The 21,027-nt window shown below is 34.8% G+C and overlaps 1 pseudogene; it reads left to right on the forward strand.

The window, feature by feature from the left end:
* Positions 1–5,334: 5,334 nt before the first annotated feature.
* On the forward strand, positions 5,335–19,849 carry LOC149231454 (polygalacturonase-like; annotated as a pseudogene).
* Positions 19,850–21,027: the final 1,178 nt, after the last annotated feature.

The following is a 21,027-nucleotide window of genomic DNA, read 5'->3' on the forward strand; positions in this document are numbered from 1 at the left end:
TCTCTGCACCTTCTTCGAATCCAATGGTTTCATGGTTTCACAGATGAAAATGTGTAGCCGCTCTGCTCCAAAATAATTGAATTCTTCTAGTATGTACTAGGACATGTTAACATGTATCATGATAAAGTAGGGCCAATTTACTTTGGGTAGTGTTTTTCCTATGTGTGCTGAACATGCAACTCTACAACAAGGTAAGGAGGTCCATGCCTAGTATATACCTAGATTTTGGTTAGGTGTTATCATGGGGAGTGCCCTTGTTCACATGTATGCAAAATGTGGGGATGTAGAGGATTCACTTAAGGTTTCTAAGAAAATGCTTGAAAGAAATTTGGTTTCATGAAATGACATAATTGTCAGATGTGATCAACATGGATAAGGTATAGGGGTTCTCAAATTGTTTGGGTAGATGATGAAAGCAAGAATATGTCACAATTTTTTCACCTTTATAGGTGTGCTTTCTTCTTGCGGTCATGATGGTCTAGTGGACCAAGGTTGAAAATATTTCAATTTGTTAAGTGTAGAGTATGGTTTCATCACTGGATTAGAGAACTTTAGTTGCATGGTCCACCTTCTTGGCCATGCTGGGTGCTTAGATGAGGTGGAAGAATTTATCAACGAAATGCCAATTGAAATTGATCCTTTTGTGTGGGGAGCATTGTTAGGTGGGTGCATAATTCATGGAAATATGGAAATAGGTAGATGTGTAGCAGATGGACTTATGGCATTGCAACCATAGAACCATGGAATGTATGTCCTCATATCAAATATTTTTTCTACCAGTGGCATGTGGGATGAAGCAACAAAGATAAGAACAATGGTGAAAGACAAGGGCTTTAAAAAGTCACCAGGATGTAGTTAGATTCAAGTCAAAACAAAATTCCCATATTTGTTGTAAGAGATAACATGCATCCACAAAAAGAGGAGATTTATCCAATGTAGGACAAATTGGCTGGGAAGATGAAGGTATAAGGATACATACCGAACCATGAATATAAGCATGTGTACCCAATGGTGAATATTAAGTTGATGTTGCACGATGTGGAGGAGGAGAAAAATAAACAAATTATCTAGAAGCATTATGAGAAGTTGGCCATTGCTTTTGGACTCATTAGCACATCACCTTGAACAACTCTAAGAATCTTGAAGAATATCTTTGTTTGTGTTGATTGTCACACCGCTGTGAAGTTATCTCTAAGATTTCTATGAGAGATATTTTTTGGGGGATGCAAATTATTTTCATAATTTTAAGGATGGGCAGTGCTCTTACAGATATTATTGGTGATCCCAGATGGGAATGATATTCATATATGATTTTTTTTTATTTGGAAGAAAGGATGTCCTTCATTTGAAAACTACTGATAGTTCAAGAAAGATAGGGAGTAGATATAAGCATGTCAAAATGCTAATTCAACTAGCTGTTAAGTTTTCAACCAACAAGGGTTCAATTAAATAATTTTGTGAAGGAACCGACTCTTTGAAATTTTGGTGTGTTCCAGGAACGTATTTGAGACACCATTGGCCTAGAAAACCTTAGGATTTACCTGTAGACCCTATGAACCATTTTTCTTTCTTTACACTGAACCTCCATCCTTGACCTGGATTTGTTAGGATTTTGAGGTTGGATTTATTTTGTAGGACCCTCAAACAATAAATAACTTTAGGTGCCACACCCAACAGATGCACTGCTCTACGCCAAACACAAAAATACATGAAGCAAATAGACTATTATATAATTATTTGAAAAGAGTGATTGGCCTTTGATCAATTCCCTTATCTCAATAAAAGAATGGAGATAATTTACCCTTCCGTGGATATTTTTGGACATTAACCATGACTATTATATAATTATTTGAAAAGAGGGCTTGGCCTTTGATCAATTCCCTTATCTCCATAAAATAATGGATATAATTTACCCTTCCATGGCTATTTGATCAGTTCCATAGGTCCCTCGATTGCCTACCATTCGACCCCTTCTTCCCTCCTTAGCCTCCATCTGCCATCGTTCCATGGTCTGTTCTAAAATCGATAGGGCATGCAGACAAAACCTTCTCCATCATGTGCCAAAATTTCTGGAAATACATTTTTGCTATCCATCCTCAATTATTTTTTTAATTTTTGTGCATAGTCCGTATGATAACACATCAATCTTTAATGTTAATGAAATCCACACTTGAATGATTAGGAAATTGTCAACAAAGGTCTAATATTTTTACAAGGCCTTCCTTGGCATTCCTCCCCTAACCATATGAAAGGATTTGTCTTATATTTTCTAGATTTAAAAAGTGGTTCTATATCTAAGTTCACGTCAAATTTCATAAACATGTCTTTAACCACCTATCCCTAACTAGGATGATACTTATATATATGCAAAATGACTAGGGTCATTACACTATCTCGTTGAACCTATGAGATACAATTAGTGTTTGTTGATATGCCAAATATAGATTGGATTGTCGAAATAGAATAAAAATCCTAATGATAAAGAGTCAATACAATGAATCCATGAATTCATAAATAAGAGAAATAGGGAAGAGAAAAATATTAGTGGCAAAATGAAAATTACTACACTTGAAATCTAAGAAATACATCTGAGTTTTAACCTTTTATGTTTGAAGAATGCATCTAAGTTTCAATCATATATGTCCAAGGGATAAGTCTAAGCTATGACAACAATAATTTTTAACATCTATATGCATATACATTTGAGAAACGTATAATTTAAGTATTAACAACAATATTGTGTCAACACAATTAGTGGCTTTCAGTAGCTTTTTACCAACAAAATTTTTAGTACTTTAGTGCCTCCTTTTGCAACTATCAATAAGTGTTCCCTACTAGATTTTGTTGATTTTTTTCTATTGCCACAATATTTTTTCATAGCATCTCATTGAGAAGATGTTTTATGAGTTCAAAGACCACAATTGTGTAATCTCAAGGCATTTTCTAGCCACTTCTGAAGGAGTCTTCTAAGAGAAGTTAAAGTGGTTTTTTTCAGTTAAATTCTCAAAGGATTTTAATTATTTTTTATACACTTGTACTTTTCATGAGACTAAAGCTCCTCAATCTTATCCATACCATTAGCATCCTAAATTAGGTGCACATATACATTAACATATAAGGCCTACATTTCTTTCAACCTCACTAGCTCTCAATATCGTTTTTAGATATTGAAAGAAGATTGTTATAATCCTTGGATATAACTAGATTAGTAGATTACAAAATGGCTCTATGACATCCCAAAAAAGTTAATAGAAGATAGGCTCTGCCTAGCTAATGACCTACCATTTGTCAAAATATGTGTGCAACTTGTTGTCCATGGAAAAATAGAGAGCGCTGACAGCATTTCCATCACAAAAACTCAATGTCACTTTGCATTGGAACTCAACAGATGTCAACTTGTAAATTTATGATAGGTATACACATCTTCATTTGGACAGTCGCTAGGTTTAGTAAGTCCTCTCCCCATGGAAAACTTGGCCGTGCAATATTGTTCTCACTACTCTGAGTAAAAGCCACTTAAATTCCCAACTTATAAAAATATTAAAAATGATTAAAATAAAATTACAAATTTATCAAATGATAAATACCTGCAAATGAAGAAAAACCTACAACCCTGAATCCATCACTTGATAAACTTGTTCACCCAGCTAACATTAGGTGACTTTGTTGATGAAGAAGAGTCATGATTGAGCTTTTCTCTTATAATCATTTCACATATCTTTTCCATCAAGATTTTTACGAGGTTCAACCTTTTAAACAGGCTCTTCAAACCAATCACTCACATCATCGACATTTTTTGAGTGAGTTGGTATGCAAGGGAGGCTTTGAATGACACAATGCTGCAAGTTCAAAACTATAGGATATCCATGCCCACCGCCACTGATGACCATTTGGGGTTAAAATTGTGGCCATGAAGATACAAAGGATTCTTTCAACCTCGATCTTGGCAGTGAATTCATAAGTTCCACCATTGGTTGTTGTGGGGAAATAAAATTAGATAAGGTCATAAGTGTCGGGCCATCCAACTGTCATGAGGCTTCTAAAGGCATTGAGGCAATTCTCTTTACATGAAGATGATGTTTAGATATTTTTCTATCAAGAAAAACCTTTTGAATACCAACTCTGTAAGTATTAGATCAACCAAGCTCATGCGACAAAGGCGAAGACACAGATGGTGAAAACAATGGAGGTAGAGGTGGAGGTGGTTGAGAATGCCCCAACCAATGTCGAAGATGGGGAATACATTAAAAATCTGTTGTGGGGCTTGAACTCATGACTCCTTCTAGTGCCTATCAAAGCAATGATTTATCATAAGCTCTTCTTTTGTCCATGGAAAAGACATCCAAATAGCCTTTTAAAAACCAAAATAACTTTCCCCCTTCTCCAGAAATGTAGAAATTGGCTCCCAAGTTTCACTAGAGAAACAGTGGGAGTATTCCAACCATTTCTAACATGATGGCTAGTCAAGAATCACTATAATGAAACTTTGATTTTTCAATCACAAGGAGATAATCACTAAACCTAGCGTACCCCCAAAGTAGGAGAAGGGAACACTGAAGAGGAAGTTAAATTTTGATTATATGTAATTGTATTGAATGTAAAAATAATTGATTTAAAACAAGTGTTGCAGTGCAACTTAATGCTTGCCACTCAAGTTAGAAATTAAAATCTATAAAAATTACATAAAACATTATAACTTGAATTGGTAAATGTTAAACTAATAATGATTAAAAGGCAAATCTTATCATATAGTCTTGCTTTGGAATAAATTGAGATATCTACACATTTACGATTTTACTCTTACATAAATAATGGTGAGAAGCAACTCCTGGTAAGTATATTTCTTTACATTTTTTTTTTTTTTTTTTTTAAATGGCACCTTGACCTTTTAAGAAGATAACCACTTATTTAAGTGAATTAATGACTTCTTCCATTTTTTTTATCTATGTTCGTCTCTCATTAAATATTTCACTCCATTTCTCATTGGATTTCATAAATTTAAGCCCATTGATATTTTCATCCTAGACTCCCACTCATTGTTCTTGATCATAACTTTATGCCTGTCATTATTCTTGATCATAAATTTATGCTTGTCGAGATTTTTCTTGTGGGATCTGGTTCCATACATCCCATCCTTTTCTTTGTCAAGGAGTTATTTCATCCTTACATGCCATGATTATTATGTAATCCTATATAGTATATAGAATCCCTATGGCTCCACATTTTCTTGTATTTTATAATTATTTGATGCCATTAAAGCCATACATAACCTGGAGGTCCACAATTTCTCTTGCTCTTGATTCATCCATCAAGGAAACCGTGTGTTATAAATGAATGGGAATGGGGAAGTCTAGTCTATTAAATGCATTGTTGTTGTTGCCAATTTTATCTGGTCAATGCAAGAAAACCCACATTGAGGGCGACCCATTTTCAATATGTGTGCAGAGAAATAATCAAGGACGACTATGGCCATTACCCATTTTCAATATGTGCACATAGAAATAATCAAGGATGACTCTGGCCATTATCAATTGAGGCATAAACTTGTACCCCAATAGCTCAAACCAGTGATTTTGCACGTCAATTCAATAATGAATACACTTCTAATTTTGATATGAATGATTGGGTGCCCATAAAATTTCCAGCATAAATAGTTGATGGCCTCGTATATTTGATTTGTAGTAAAATATTTTCCTTTGGGAATCATTGTTGGATTTATTATGGAGGACCTTATTCCAAAATATTAGTGAATTATGATGAGTGTTGTGTTTCAGGAATTTAAGAATGCATGGATAAATGATTGTTCATTGACTACTGTAGTTTTCCTTGTACCCATGGAAAGAGGTATCATGTGAAGCCCATAAAATTCTCTAGTCCCTGCAAATCCGCCTTGACTATGTAGGTACCATTTTTCTTGTACATAGTACTTAGATGGGATTTCAATTTTGATGTGTCAAATTCATATTTTTTTGCCATGCAATTTTGCTTCTCTAGGTGCTTGGAACAATCATTGCCTCTACATATCCCAGGGTTTGGGATGGATTAGACGAAAGGCAGTGGCTTCATTTTAAGGAAGTATATGAACTGACAGTAAAGAGTGAAGGGACATTTTATGGTAGTGGAGAGAAATGTTGGGAAGAATATTAGAAAATCAAGAAAAAAAATGTAAAGTAAGAAACTCTCATTTTCATTAAATCTCTTCTACATTAATCCCTAATTTTGGCCATCCTTTTGACCCTCTCATTTCCAGCTTAATCTCTGGCAAGAAGAGTATGACAAAGTTAAGCTAGTTTTGATTGAATATATAAATTCATGATAGAGTTTTTTCTTCTCTGTTGTAGCCATTCCAATTAGCTCCAATAGTATGTACCTCCTTTGCCCCTTTTTCCTTTGAAATCTCAACCCAAGAGAGAAAGAGAAGTTTTATGCATTCTAAATTTGTTATAAAACAAAACTAACTTTGATGCAATGTACTTGTGAAATTACAATGTTGTGTGGTCGTCTGAATCGACTTAGACCATGGAAATTTTGATTCTTTCAGGAAATAAGATTCAAATTATGCAACAATCTAATAATGATGAACCCGATTGTACAGAATAGTCAACAAACACATATAAAATTTAAAAACTATGTTGGGGTAGAAGAAAACCATCTCAAGTTTCTTGCACCTAGTCATAGTCCTAATACAAATGGAATTCATGTCAGCGCTTCTAAGATGTGGTGATTAAGAATACCATTATTAGAAAATATATCTCCACAAGACCATTTAATTCTCTTTCCTTAGCTCTATATAGGCTTCAAAGTCCATTCCCTGTGTTGATATTTGAATATCGGGGCCTTCCGAGTCCATTGGAGTAGGAACACTAACTTGACTAGTAGGTTTTATTCTACAGTTGGACTTCAAAATTTTATGAGAAATTTGTATCATTGGTTGCATATATGTCTCAATAGTTGCTTCCCATGAGTCAATAATTTTCCTTTAGTGCTTTGAAGATTGTTTAAGTTCTAATGCATGGGATGATTTCATTTCCATTGTAAGAAATTCATTTAACATTTGTACTGAAAACATAACTTACAGACCAAGCCATGGGATCAGGTAATCTAAATTAAGTAAATAAAATTATAAGAATCTATAATTTCATTGAAAAATATTGTAATTACATGGGAAATCCTTCATATCAGTAGTAGTGGAAGCTTGGGTGAGGGTAGCGCGAAGGCCCAGGTGGCTAGTGTGATGGTACATGGTGCATTTCTCTAGAATACGACAAATGGGCTTAGAATCAAGATTTGGCATGTATGTTATGTATATTCATTTTGTCCTTTGGAGATTGGTAATTCATCATTCTAAACCAGCGCAAAGTGCAGACAGCCATGAGAGATACAAGATAATCATATTTTCTTAGAGAATAGATGATGATAATCCAGAGAACTGTATTGTGAAGTGTTTGAAAATAGAAATTAGTCTTTTAAGGATTCATTGCCTAGTGTTTAATGTATTTTCATAATGAAGACAATAAACTTGGGATGTTGAAATCCAAGTAATTTTAATTTGAAGTTATAAATATGGATTTCAATATTAAAAAAATTAAAGGCAAAGAAGTCATTATCACACGAACAACTTGTTTCCCTCATGGCTAAAATTAAGGATCCCCGCAACCTGTTTGAGAACCGAGCACAAACATTGCAAGGCCTGCAGGTTATTATCCTTAGGTAGGGTGTCCTTCATTTCCTTGATTATTCAAACATGGGTGCCAATAATTTGTTCCTTCTCACCATATTGTCACCTTCTTTCTTCAAATATTCCCTGCATTCCCCAACACTTGCTATTTCGTTCCCCAATTCATGTTGGAAATAATACTAAGAGGGGGGTGAATCAGTATTATCATATCAATAATTGTATTTCCCAAATAGATTTATATATGCTACTTCAATGAAGTGAACTAGCATGTACACACGATTGTGATTAAGGAAACCAATGTATATCCAGAGAACTTGTGATTTAGATAATTTATCATGTGTTGATCTTAAAGAAATATATTAGAGATCTATTATATAGTGTAGTAAAAGAAGAATAAAGAATCACACATAAGCAACACACATGAACACCAAGATGTAAGGTGGAAACCCAATGTGGGTAAAAACCACCTGCTGCTATCATCTCTGTCTTCTTTTAATAATAAGAAAATATGTTTACAATCTTGTACTGGTGCAGACTCATACTAGTACACAAGCTTCTACCTGCAAAAGGTTACAACCTTCTCTTGTTCTCTAGCTTCTACTAGAAGGGAGCTACAACCTCCTAGCTCTTGTACTAGCCAATATCTTTACTAGTACGTAGGTTCCAACCTACAAAAAAACTTCACTCTTCCACCAGGGATCACGTTTCATGAATTTTCATACTAGATACTCCTAGATCACAACACCACAATCGGAAGGCCACGTTTCATCAAATTTTCACACTGGACCCATCATACCTTTTAAACTTAAACTGAATCAACCAATATTCAGATAATCTAAACAATCAGATCACTGACACCATAACACTATGCTGAATCCAAAACCCTGCATCATCATTCAGAACCAACTGTAACCTAAAAAATCATGCATTAGAGTGTATAGGCTACTTGAATGCACCCAAACTGCGTGTATACGCTACTTCCGTTAATTGAACCTGCGTATACCTTCAAAACTACTGCAAACATAAACTTTTGAATCAAGTATGTACCAACTACCAATATTCTGAATATTTATTGTCAACATCCAGAGCTTTACATAGGCGGGGATAGAGATCACTTCTTCTCACTTATACAATCAATCAATCAAATGCCAGCCTCCTTATGCATTCAATTTTTCATTCAGATCTAAGAAGACTTCATTAGTAGACAGTAGTAAAATAACAAAATTTTATCAAATAGATCAATCAGATCTAAAAAGATTTTCTTTTGTATATGCTACTTGAAAGAATCAAACCTACGTATATACACTCTTTGGCTGAGAAGAACCTGCGTACAGATCTGCAAATATTGACTCAGAACTTTGCTACAATTCCAGAATTTAGACAAACCCATATCATGATAGATAACAAATAGAACAGGCGCAAAACACCAGATCTAGTCTGACCCAATATCAGATCATTCAAGAATAAGTCATTTCAAGTCTCATGATTCCTGATCCAATATTTAACTCAAGGTGCACATGAATATTTCAGATCTAGTCCCAAACATAACCATGCAACATAAAATATACATCAGATAGAAGTATTCCTTAGAATCTTATTGCTTGTACACTCGGCCTAATGATCTTCTCCTCCTTATATACTCTTAGGCCTTTCTCAATACCTTGGACCAAAACCACTTAGGACCAATACCTAGGGTCAATACCTTGAACCAAATACCTCAGACCAAATACCTTGGACCAATACCTTGGATCAAATACTTGGTTTTCCAACATGTACGCACTTTTCCTCCAGTGAAAGTGTGTGTATACGTTATACGCTCATTTTTTTCTATTAACCCACGTGTATACACTTCTTGGACAAAGTGAACCAACATATACCTCTCTTTCTTCATTCTTTGGAGTCTGATCTATAATCCTTTGCTATTAACCTACTTCACTGTGAACAATCATCTGAGAGAGTTTCCATCAAGGACAACACCTGTATCATAATGCCAACAATCTCCCCCTTTGGACTTGATGGCAACAACAACACCAAGACACTCTCCCCCTTTGACATCAAGGGCAAAGGGAGGACCAAGATATTCTCCCCCTTTGGCATACATTATGTTGTCTATGCTCCCTCTGAGTACATGTTGAATTCTCTGATTGAGCTCTCCTATGTACATGCTGAGATGTACTAAAACCGTCCATGCTCCCCTTGAGCACATCTAGAGTTTGCAAAGATATTTTCCAAAAGAATAACATGACTCTATATCTCAACTATGTGAGTATGACCTTCCTATCACCAAAGACTCATACATACATCTGTCTCCCAACCAAGTGGGGATATACCAAATTTGACTCATCCACCCCACCAAGTGGGGATATACAAATTGTTTATACATGACAGAAATACAATAAATATTACATCATCCATCCCATGAAAAGTGGGGATACAAATTACATCATTTGTCCAATAGGACTCATTCAAATGTATGAGAAGACATATCACACCCTAGACCTTTACATGACTTAAGCAACAAATGGTATAAATATCTGAAGCCATAGTTGGACTCAGCAACCATAATGCCAACAATGCAAAATGCATGTGAAGGCTAATGCTCCCCCTGAACCTATGATACCTGTGCATTGTTAACAAGTCAATGATTAAGGTATCTTTGTTAGTCAGATAAAAATTAATGAACAAAGCATATCGATAGACTATAATCATCAACAACAGACAGAACACCCATATCAAAATCTGCCCCATTGTTTTTCTTGACTGAAAAACATATATTCTCCTTCACCCACAGAAACCCATGTGTATACGTGACTATACTTCATGAAACCCGCATATAATAACCTTTTTCTGAAAAATCTAGATTTTAACAACAGGATGATGCAGCAACTACTCCCAATTTTTTTTTGAGATCTTCAAATGTTTCTCTGGACAGTGGTTTAGTGAATATATCAACAACCTGTTCTTTGGAGGGAACATACTCCAATTTGACCTTTTGTTCAAGCACTTGTTCTTGCAGAAAATGGTACTTGATGAGTATGTGCTTGGTCTTGGAGTTCATGACTGGATTCTTTGAAATACTGATGGCACTTGTATTATCACATAGAATGGAGATGGGTGGAGTACATGTGATCTAAATGTCTTGCAAAGTTTGCATCATCCAAAGTAGTTGTGTGCAGCAAGATGCAACAGCCACATATTCTGCTTCAGATGTTGATAAAACAATTGAACTTTGTTTCTTGCTGAACCAAGACACTAACCTAGAACCCATATAGAATGCACCACCACTAGCACTTTTTCTATCATCAACACTTCCTTCCCAATCTGCATCTGTATATGCATGAAGAGTAAGATCTGCATCTCTAGGATACCATAAACCAAAGTCATGAGTTCCTTGAAGATAGTTGAAAACTTTTTGACTGCCTGAAGGTGTGATTCCTTTGGATTTTCTTGGAATCTTCAAACTATTCCTACTGAATGAATGATGTTAGGTCGGGTACCTATTAGATAAAGTAGACTACCAATCATGGATCTGTAAGTTGGTTGATTCATCATTTGAGCTAAGACTGCATCCTATTGCCATTGGAGAACATACAGGTTTAGAATCTTCCATTCTGCACCTTTTGAAGATCTGTTTGAGATATTTGGTTTGTGAAAGAAAAATACCATATTTATTTTGTTGAACTTGTAGACCAAGAAAATAGATAAGTTCACCAAGCAAGGACATTTCAAATTCTTACTACATTACTGAAACAAAATTCTGACTCATGGATTCTTCATTGCTACCAAAAATGATATCATCAACATAAACAATAATATTTAGCAATTTATCAGTTTCAATCTCTGTATATAGATTGCTATATGTTGAACCTTTTATAAAACCTTGTTGATGTAGATATTTTTCAAGGTGGTAATACCAAGCCCTTGGAGCTTGTTTCAGACCATAGAGAGCCTTTTTAAGTATGCATACAATTTTTTCATCATTTCCAAGAATGAATCCTTTTGGTTGTTCAATATAAACTTCTTCTTCTAAATCTCCATTAAGGAAAGATGATTTTACATCCATTTGGTATGCTTTGAATTTTTGAAAGCTAGAAAGAGAAAGAAACATCCTTATGGCTTCAAATCTGGCAACAGGTGCAAAAGTTTCTTCAAAATCTATACCTTCTTGTTGAGCATACCCTTTACAAACAAGTTTGGCCTTGTTTCTAATGACTTCTCCATTTTCATTCAGCTTGTTTTTGAATATCCATTTAGTTCTTATAATATTATTATCATGAGGTCTAGGAACTAATTCCCAAGTATCATTCTTTTCAATTTTCCAAGTTCTTCATCCATGGCCTTAACCCAACATTCATCTTTGCATGCTTCATTTACATTTTGAGGTTCGGAGGAGGATAGTAATTCTAGATAGCTTGAGGTCCCTGTAATGGTTCTTCTTGTCTGTACACCTGCCTCTTTTTCCCCTAAAATTTGAGTTTCTAGATGATTTTTCTGAACATACCTGGACAGAGTATTTTCTTCTACCATTATCTCTTCTTCTGGTGCTTCATTAGTTTCTTCTTTAATATCATTTTGATTTGATGTGGGAAAATAATCCCCATCTTCTTCATTGTCATAATGTTATGATTTTATCTGTTTTGTATTTTTGCATGCTTCATCAACTACAACATCAATGATTTAAAAAAATTTTCCCATGTCTTTTATTATAACATTTATATCCTTTACTTCTGGAAGCATAACCAAGAAGAATACCTTCATCTTCTCTGGGTTCAAACTTACCGAGTTTTTCATCAGTCCTTTTGATAAAACATTTTCTTCTAAAGACTTTAAAGTATTTTACAGTAGGAGTCTTACCATACCAAAGTTCATGTGGAGTTTGAGTGCTATTTACCCGAACATTTTCTTTGTTGAGAATAGTCACGACAACGAATTCAGCTTCACCACAAAAGGTTACAAGAGTCCCAGATTCATCTAGCATAGCTCAAGCCATTTGCTGAACTGTTCTGTTCATTCTTTGTACCACACCATTTTGCTAAGGAGTCCTTGCGTGGAGAATTGCCTTTTTATTCCATGTTGTTCACAAAAGTCAAAAAATTCATCCGATGTAAATTCTCCTCCTCGATCAAATCTGAGGCATTTGATTTTTCGATTTGATTCATTTTCAACCAAGGCTTTGAAGGCTTGGAACTTTTCAAATGCTTCATCTTTATGCTTTAGAAGACCTATCCAACACATTCTGGAAAAATCATCAATGAACAAAATAAAGTATTCTTCTCCACGAGGTGACTTTTTCCTTGATGGTCCACATAAATCAGTATGGACAAGTTTAAGAGGCTTACTAGCTGACCCTTCTTTTTCCATGAAGTGAACTCTGGTTTGCTTACCGATTTGACATGGTTTGCATATTGTATTTTCTGGGATGTTGATATCTGGAAGATCACGAACAACCTTGAGTTTGCATGCTTTTTTTATTTCTGAAAATCTTAGATGTCCCAATCTTCAATGCCACAGCTAGTTTGCATCATTTTTTCTTAGATAGCATTATTGTTGTCCTCCCTTGAGTATGTATAAGTTTTTTGGAGTTCTTGTACCTTTGATCATGGTTTCTCCTATATCAAGCTCACGAACAACACATCCATTTGATCGAAACACCACTTCATTTCCTTGATCACACATTTGACTGACACTCAATAGGTTATGCTTTAAACTATCTACATACATAACATTTCTAGCTTTAACCTTTTCTTTTAAGAAAACAGAACCTTTACCTTTTATGATAGTAGGAGTGTCATTTCCAAATGAGACATTCTTTTCCTTTTCCAAGGCATTATACGAGTGAAGTTTTTCTTTGTCACCTGTCATGTGTTTGGAGCATCCATTGTTGATGTACCACTGATTTTCTTGTCCTTTTGCATACAAGGCTGTACCACATATTTTTGTTTGAGATTCTTTCCTTCTCCATATCTTGGGATTTAATGGCATTTGCTCCTTTTTGGACGTTTTCCAAAATTTTCTCCTGCGTTCATATTCTTCATGACCAAAGTTGTTACAAATTGATCATTCTATTTCATTTTCAAGAGGAGAAAATTTATTATAGGAACTTCTCTTGATTCATGTTACATTCCTTTGATTTCATGCTTCTCTAGTCATGATGGTTTTGTAAGCAACGCATTGAGCAACTTTGTGCCAAAATTATGACATGGAAAACATTTCCCATTAAAGAAGTTCCTACGACTATCGAATCTATTAACCTGGTGATTGTAGTTTATATTGATATTCATCTTTGGAGCAAATTGAGTATGATTTTCTTGAGGTTGGTTGTGGCTTCTATTCATTCTTGGAATAAATTGAGTATGATTTACCTGGTGATCAACTTTATGCCTTTTTTGACGATTGTCATACTGTTCACTGGTCTTTGTTGCATCAAGATAGCTCTTGGTGGAGGTTGATAGCTTCAGTGATTGAGATGCTTCTTCAGTATATCCAAGACCTGTCTTTATCAGAGGAGAACGCTGAAATTTGATAATTTCATTTAAATTTTATAATCCTTTAGCAAATCTAATATTGAGAGATTCCATTTTCTCAAGATCCTTTCTTAGACCCACAATTTCACATTCTAGTTTTTCATTGTGTTTTTCCTTTTTAGCAAGTTGGTATGTCAAGGTATCTATACTCATATTCTTTTCTTCTAAATAGATTTTGAGTCTAGAGATTTCTTCATGAAGGTCTTCCTCTTCTAAAGCATCCAAAAAATTATCATCGTCATAAGCCATGATAAGTCTATAATCATCACTATTAGATAAACTATCACTATCCTCTTCTGAACTATCCCAAAAATCATTGCTATCATAAGCCATGAGAAGTCTGTAATATTGTCTAGTTTCATCTTCATCACTATTAGATAAACCATCACTATATTCATGAGTATAGTAAATCCTTTTATTCACAACTTGTTTTCTATTCCCTTTTGCATATTCCTTTCCTTTTTCATATTTATCTTTATGAGGACATCTGGCAGCATAATGATCGACTCTGCCACAAGCAAAGCATTTGAAGGGTAGCTTACCTCTAAACCTTCTAGAACCCTGTTGAAGCTTCTTGACAAAGTTTACCTCATCTTCTTCTTCTAAAATATGTCCTGATTCATTGTGTTCTTCCTTTCCTTTTGCTGAGGCTTTAAATGCAGCTTCTCTCATATCTGATGGTCCTCCTTTTCTCATCTCAAAGGAAGTTAAAATTCCGTGAAGCTGTGTCATAGTGATATTCTGCAGATCCTGTTTTTCTTCTACGACAGACACTTTTGATTCAAGTTTCGCAGATAAAGATCTCAAAACTTTCTCAACTAAGGTAACTTCCTTTATTTCTTCACCCAGATTCTTCATACAATTAAAAACCTTATCTATACGTAAGAAGTAACTAGCTATACTTTCATCACTATGCATCTTAAGAGTTTCATACTGAACTCTGAGAGTTTGAATCTTAGCACGTTTTACTTGAGAGTCTCCTTTGTGGCTTAGAATGATTTTTTCCCATATTTCTTTGTCTGATTTGAGCTACATGACTTCGACAAACTCTGATTGTGACAAACTTCCCAATAAAGTATTGACAACTTTGGCATTGGTTTCATATTTCTTTTTACCTACCGCATTCGTAGGAATTGTTGTTGGAAATGTATATCCTCCTTCCACAATTTCCCAGACATCCGTTCCAAGTGATTGTAGATAGGTTGTGGTTCTTATTTTCCAATAAACAAATTTGCTTCCATCGAAGATTGGTGGTATGATGGATCCCATGCTTTCTTGATTATTCATGTTGATGGAGCTCCCTTCAAGCAATCAAGCTTCTTTTGAAGGACCTGCTCTGATACCAATTGTTGGAAATAATACTAAGAGGGGGGTGAATCAGTATTATCAGATCAATAATTTTATTTCCCAAACATATTTATATACGCTACTTCAGTGAAGTGAACTAGCGTGTACACGTGATTGTGATTAAGGAAACCAACGTATATCCAGAGAACTTGTGATTTAAACAATTTATCATGTGTTGATCTTAAAGCATTATATCAGAGATCTATTAGATAGTGCAGTAAAAGCAGAATAAAGCATCACACATAAGACACACACATGAACACCAAGATGTAAGGTGGAAACCCAATGTGCATTAAAACCACCTATTGTTGTCGCCTCTGTCTTCTTTTAATAATAAGAAAACTTGTTTACAATCTTGTACTGGTGCAGACTCATACTAGTACGCAGGCTTCTACCTGCAAAAGGTTACAACCTTCTCTCATTCTCCAGCTTCTACTGGAAGGAAGCTACAACCCTCTAGCTCTTGTACTAGCTAATATGTTTAATAGTACGTAGGTTCAACCCTACAAAATACCTCCACTCTTCCACCAGAGACCATGTTTCATGAATTTTCAGACTGGATACTCCTGGATCACAACACCACAATCTAAAGGCCACGTTTCATCAAATTTTCACACTGGATCCATCATACCTTTTAAACTTAAACTGCATCAACCAATATTCAAATAATCTGAACAAATAGATCACTGACATCGAAATGCTGTGCTAAATCCAGAACCCTGCATCATCATTCAGAACCAGCTGTAACCTAAAAAATCATGCATTAGTGTGTATACGCTACTTGGCTTCACCCAAACTACGTTTATACGCTACTTCCATTAATTGAACCTGTGTATACCTTCAAAACTACTGCAAACATAATCTTTTGAATCAAGTCTGTACCAACTATCAATATTCTGAATAACTACTGTCAACTTTCAGAGCGTTACATAAACAGTGACAGAGATCAATTCTTCTCACTAATACAATCAATCAATCAAATTCCAGTCTCCTTATGCATTCAGTTTTACATTCAGATCTAAGAAGACTTCATTGACAAACAACAATAAAATAATAGAATTTTATCAGATAGATCAATCAGATTTGAAAAGATTTTTTTTTTTTTTGTATATGCTACTTGGAAGAACTGAACCTGCGTGTATATGCTTTTTGGTTGAGACGAACCTGCATACAGATCTGCAGATATTGACTTAGAACTTTGCTGCAATTCCAGAATTCAGACAAACCAAGATCATGATAGATAACAAATAGAACAAATGCAAAACATCAGATCTGGTCTCACCCAATATCAGCTCATTCAAGAATAAGTCATCTCAAGTCTCATGATTCCTGATCCAATATTGAACTCAAGGTGCACATGAATATTTCAAATCTAGTCCCAAACATAACCATGCAACATAAAATATACATCAGATAGAAGTATTCCTTAGAATATTATTGCTTGCACACTCGGCCTAATGATCTTCTCCTCCTTATATAATCTTAGGCCTTTCTCAATACCTTGGACCAAAACAACTTAGGACCAATACCTTGGACCAAATACCTAGGGTCAATACCTTGGACCAAATACCTCGGACCAAATACCTTGGACCAATACCTTGGATCAAATACTTGGTTTTCCAACATGTATGCACTTTTCCTCCTGTGAAAGTGCATGTATACGTTATACGCACCTTTTGTTCTGTTAACCTGCGTGTATACACTTCTTGGATAAAGTGAACTAGCATATACCTCTATCTCTTCATTCTTTGGAGTCTGATTTGTAATCCTTTGCTATTAACCTGCTGCCCCATGAACTTTCATCTGAGAGAGTTGCCATCAAGGACAACACCTGTATCATAATGCCAACAAGTCCATGCATGATTCCACCACCAAGTTCCTACATTCCCAACACCTGCTATTTCATTCACCAATTCTATGCATGATTCCACCACCATCATGACATCCCATTTCTCCTCCTCCTCCTTCCACCAAATCCATCTCCAAATATGGAACACCCATCATTTCTCTTGCCACACCTGGATGATGATCTATCGGAATCTCCTATAAAAAAAACATCAGAGAAACAACTACTTCTTTCTTCCCCTTTATCTTTCTTCACACGATCTAGTTTCCCAACCTGTGACTTCTTCAGCTTTCACTAGAACTTAACCCATGATTAGTATGAGTTTCTCTGGGCTATTTTGTCCCTATCAGCTGACTCAAACCATAATTAGTCATCTTACATCTATTTCCACTGTTGTTAACTCAATCAAGATCCATAAGTTCATTTATTGATTTGCATATACCTATCATCATTGGATTAGATATTGAAAGAGGACGAAAGGGGGAGGGAAACCCTCCCCTTGTAAAACACCTTTGGTGTAATGAAACTTGAGAAATTAGATTGAAGAATTTTGAAATTGTTTTTTTTGTAGTGATTGAAAGAGAGATTCCATAATTTGTTTTTCCAGTAATAAAAAAACATTATTTTTGAATTAATATTAATGCAAAGTTGAAATTTACGTCATCTAACATATACTAAATGTACTTCACTTCTATGACATAATATTTTGCAATATCTAATATTCAAACATTATCAAAATTCTTATACTATTCAAAACAATTTCATAAGAGCCCAGTACTACTATGTTCATAATGTACGTTCATACTAGATAAACAACTTGATATCCAAGTTAGAAAATAGTATCCTGAGTCCAATGGAGATGGCATTGATAATAGAAATATAGATATGCATGAAAAGTTAAGTCTTTAACTAAAGGAAATGTGTCCTATACTAATTAGCTAACACTTCTCCTTATAGCTATTTTTCATAATGTATTTGACCCAACTGTAAGCCTACTCCCATTTTGTATAATTTGTGAGCCTTTGAATTAAATTCCCTATGGATGTGATCAAAGGATATAACTCTAAATATTCTAATTAACTCCATAACTCTAATCATCGACTAATCCAATAAAGAAGTTTTTAAGGAAGAATAACCTTTCAGTTAATCTACAACAACCTTTGAATCCCCTTTCACCTGTAAGTTTAGATTTTCGAAGTGACACAATTAAAATGACTAACATAAATGACTAATTTGTATTATTAGATTGCATGTTATGTAGTTTTAATTTTGTTCCTAAACTAAATTAGTCATTAATGTTAGTCATTTTTAATTGTATTACCTATTTTCTAGGCGTATATTTTAACCAGGGACTAAATTAGTCATTTATGTTAGTCAATTTTAGTTAAGTCACTTAATATTTCTCATTCTTGGTAGTATTTCACTAGGAAAAGCTATGAAAACTAACATTTTTAGTCACTTAGTCATTAATTTCATCATTTTCTACTAGCGTATTCCTATGGGACCGACTCTGCCACTACCTACTATTGGAGTTGCTTAAGCTGCTACAAATTCTTTGTATCAAGGACATACTCAATATCACGTGTTTCCTAATCAACAAGGTACATATGCAAATGAATACTGTGAGATTTTGTGTACTTATGGAAACCCACCCCGTCTTTGTCCTATTTTGTAGGAGTAATCAAATGTCCCAAACAACATTTTCTATGAGTTATGAGGATCCCTGACTCACCATATAAACCAGTGCAAAGCTTTGGATGCTTTGGTTGATCACCTTGATCATAATGCATTCAGAGTCAACAAACCTTTTTGAGGGCGAGGAGGAGGAAATTCAAGGGGGGGTAGAGCTGGAGGAAGAGGCCCAGTTTGTTGCTATAATTGTGATTAGGAGGGTCATGTTTCCCTAACTATCCATTACCAAAGAGGCCGTGTTTTTCCCATTGTAGAGTAAACACTCATGCGACTGAAGAGTTCTTTGAATTGATTGTTTGTTGGGAAGAGCGTAATCGACAAAGTCAAGGAGAATATTTGATAAATGTAGAACCTTGAGGTCTTAAACCAACTCCGACACCTAAAATTAATATAATTACTAGAGGAGGAAAAAAGACTAGAGCAGATAAGGAGACTTCTAAGAAAAATTCTATAATAAAGCCTACATCGCCAAACAAATATTATGACCCTAACCAACAAAAATAATACTATAAGAATGTAGCTGGAATTTTTAAGAAGTTCGTTTCTTCCTATAGTCTCCACGCAGAACAAAAAGAGAGGGTATAAATGAAGAGTCCTAGATTTTCTCAAGAGATATCTTATACCATTATGGAGTGTTTTAAATCATTTTTGCAGATTCTGAATGATGAACAATTATTTGTCCATCTGTGCAAGAAGCTCAAGACAATTGTTAAGGATGAGGAATTCTCAGACATGCCTATTTCTACTAACTTTCATGAATGACATTCGAGACATGTCCTCCAAAATAAGAGAAGAACAAGAAGTTAATTTTGAGTTGATTCCTAAATTATAGGATTTCAGATATAATATTCTATGCTAGACTTGGATTCAGAAATAAATATCTTACTGAGGAAAACTTGGGAGGCATTGAGGAAGCCTAAGTTAGTACTTTCTCTTATTACATTGCATATGGATAATCAATGTTGTATCCTCCCAATTGGTTGTCTTGAAGATGTTGAAGTTGATACTTCGAGAGTGAAGACAAATGTGGACTTTGAGGTTATAAATATCATGGGTGATAAAGATCCTTAATGAACCTCAATCAAGATATTATGACATTTGAAGGAGATGGATTCCACGTTATACAACCATTATATCCATACCAAGGCCCAAGGTTTACAGAACCTGTAGATAATGTTGAAGAGCCTAATCCTTTGGACTAGTTATATCATCTCACAGTGAGAAAAAGAGAAGGCTATATCAATATTAAAATGGATGGTTCTATTAGCTAGAGGAGTGTTCAAAGCAAAAAAGTTGGTTTAGATGTTGCAATGGACAATGGCAACAAGGAGATCATGAGATTCACTCCAGAAATTGTGCAATTGTTCGTTGTGCGTGTTGGATTTATACTGAGGTACATGATTTTCCTACTTTCAATGGTATAGGATCTGTGGTCAACTTCATTAAAAAAATTGATTTGAATATTGAATAAGTGCAAAAGATTCCTTTGTTGGATGTTTCTCTACAAGAAGCACCTACAAGATGGGGGGTAGATCGTCACAATCAATTTCAAGACTGGGATTCAGTCAAGTTTTCTATGATATACTGATTTGTTATTCAATAGAAACATTCAACTCAAATTCCAGCATATGAAGGTTATACGTCCAATCCACAGAAGAATATTTAGACTTTCATTTCTATTAGGACAAAAACTGGGCTACCTAATGAAATGTGGGTGCATCAGTTTATTCACACGCTAGGGACATTTTCACAAGCTTGGTACTCGAAGGAAGAAATGAAGAGGTATACACCAACTAGGAGGAGCTGATAATTCAATTTTGTAGTGACTTTTTTTTTTTTGAATGAGGATGAAAAAATAGAAGAATATTAAAAGAAATAAAGAGAGTATTGTTTCCTATTACAAAACCTGTTGATAAATATAGAAGTCATGGATATTTAGA

This window comes from Pinus tabuliformis, chromosome J (genome assembly GCF_031772625.1).
Source record: "Pinus tabuliformis cultivar Carrire ecotype Pingquan chromosome J, CPIR1, whole genome shotgun sequence".
Classification (NCBI taxonomy): Eukaryota; Viridiplantae; Streptophyta; class Pinopsida; order Pinales; family Pinaceae; genus Pinus; species Pinus tabuliformis.